Source organism: Triticum aestivum, chromosome 3D (genome assembly GCF_018294505.1).
Source record: "Triticum aestivum cultivar Chinese Spring chromosome 3D, IWGSC CS RefSeq v2.1, whole genome shotgun sequence".
NCBI classification, from domain to species: domain Eukaryota; kingdom Viridiplantae; phylum Streptophyta; class Magnoliopsida; order Poales; family Poaceae; genus Triticum; species Triticum aestivum.
The window spans coordinates 46,346,485-46,349,035 of record NC_057802.1 but is presented as its reverse complement, the minus strand read 5'-3'; positions in this window follow the sequence as shown (position 1 = coordinate 46,349,035).

The window sequence follows — 2,551 nt, the reverse complement described above, 5'->3', positions numbered from 1 at the left end:
GATTGGAAAATCCTAACGGACGCTCGTTGCGTCAAGTTGCCGCTGCTTCGGACAGAGGCGAGAGAGCTAGAGATCAAGATGGGCCGGCCCAGTTAGAGATTTCCCACGTGCTACAGTGTCCGGTTTTTGGAACATTCTGGAAGGTTCCTGACGGTTTTGGGAACCTTCTAGAAGCTTCTTGAACCGGTTTTTTCACTAGTTTTTCTGTTTCTGTTTCTTTTTTTCTTTTTCTTTCTTCTTTTTCTGTTTGTTTATTTCATTTTTGAATTCCTTTTTCTTCTTTTTTAATTTTCTTTTTGTTCTTCAGAATTTCAAATTATTTTCTAAAATTCTAAAAATGTTTTTAGAAGTTCAAAAAAGTTCTTGTTATTAATATTTGTTCACAAATACAAAATATGTTCTTCATTTTCGAAAAAAATTCGCATATTATAAAAAAAGTGTTCACTTTTCAAAAAAAATCCATAAGTTCAAAAAATGTTCAACTTTTCAAATTGTGTTTAGGAGTTTCAAAAAATGTTCCCATTTTCAAAATTTGTTCGCCGGTTTCCAAAAAATGTTCATGCTTTCAATTTTTTTTGGGAGTTTGAAAAAATGTTTCTATTTAAAGAATTGTTCACAATTTCCAAAAATATGTTCGTGTTTCAATTTTTTTTCGGGAGTTTCAGAAAATGTTCGCTTTTTAATAAAAAGTTTGGATTTAAAAAACTGTTTCTAGGTCTCAAAAAATATACGGAATTTTAAAAAATGTTCAGAAATTTCGAAAATTGTTAGCGTTCTCAAAAAATATTCGTTTTATAAAAAAAGGTTGAAATTTTTAAACCACTAAAAGTCGGTCGCTACAGGACACTGGACATACAAAGCCCGTCTGCTACAGTAGCCTACTCTCTGCAGTGACCCCGCTCGCTACAGTGCATCGCTTGCTATATGGGCCGGCCCAACAGATAGCGCGCCTGTGCGATTGCTGGACTGTTTGACGCAGCGAGCGTCGAACAGGAGCTCCCCCCTCGATTGATTGGTTAGATGGCCCTCCGCACCAATACTGAATTGTGTACTGAAAAGAATTGACATGGGTTGAAGACAAAGGTAACCGATGAAAATTGATAAGGAAACTAATAAAAATGAAGAAACACAATAAAAACCCGGATGAAAAACAAAGAAAATCTAAAACAATAAAGAAAACCAATGCAAAAAATGAAAATAGAGAAAACCGAGAAAGGAACAAAAAGAAATAAGAAAACCAATGAAAATCCAGAAAGAAAAAAATGAAGAAAGAATGAAAAGAAAAAAAGTAGAAGCCAAGAAAAGAAACAAAGAAAAATGAAAGAAAAAATGAAAACAGTGAAAGAAACGAAAAAATCGGTGAAAAAACTAAGAAAGGCAGAAAATGAAAAAAGATGAAGAAACAAAGGGAACCGGAAAAAAGTAAAAGAAAATAGAAAAAGGGGGAAACCCGGAAGCAACCAGTACGTCGACCACCACATCTCGATCGAAAAGGAGAAGAAGTCGCCTCGCTCAAAGCAAAGAAGAAAATGGGCTGGCACAGTAACTACACGGCAGGGGGAAAGCTTTAAGCGCGACAGACGATGCACTCGCTATAAGAAAATAAATATAGGTTTTGCGTCAAATATGGTGGCTCGATTCAACCTGCACGGGTCAAGGCGGCGCCTGTTACTATCCGATTAAACCATGCATTGTTGACTAGGACAGTCGTTGCTCTCATAAAAATCATCATCTTACCCTAAAAACATCCTATTAGAGCTTATGTATTCCCTTAATTATGTTTCTTAGAGTATCTACAACCAACCATGTGGACAACCCGTACAGGAAAGAGAAGGAAAAAAGCCTAATCTTATGTCCGAATTGTCCGGCACCCATCAAAGCCACATTCCCAACAACATTTCTTTCTTCCCACTCTCTCTATCTCTTTCTCCTTTTGGATGAGGGGTGCATGTCAGGGACCGAGTCTCGATTGCCCACCGCTGCCACTGCGCGTCACGCCGACCCACCACAAGCGGACGCCATCAAGCCTGCGTCACCATTGCCTCTCCTCCCCCTCGTCTCCTCCCGCACCTCGCCTCCCCTGCGCGTGCCAGGACGACGTCGCCGCTCACGCATGGTCAGCCCCATCACCTTCACAGCCCTGTAGGTCAACGACTTGGGTGTAGTCGCCGACAGTAGAGGAGTAAAATGGAAGGCTCGGACTTGCCGCATTGTGTTTTCTTTATAATGTAAAACTAGTTTCTTGTGTCTATGTTGTGTACCACTAGTGCGCATAGCAAACTTTGTATGTTTATCGCGTAGAAGTGAAGTCCAGTACCAATCCTCAACCTACACTTGCATGTGCCAAGTATTCCCTTTTCTAATTTAGGCAAATTCATCTATCTATGAACACAAGCCATCACACAGGACATCTCACTCTATGATAAGACCGTTTCTAAGCATCTACACAAGAATACAAGGTTACCACAATATAATTGAGCAGCGTACACTAGTAGACTTTGCACTTTCTCTTACTAAAAAGCCGTGGCACACCAATAACATTTGCTACTCT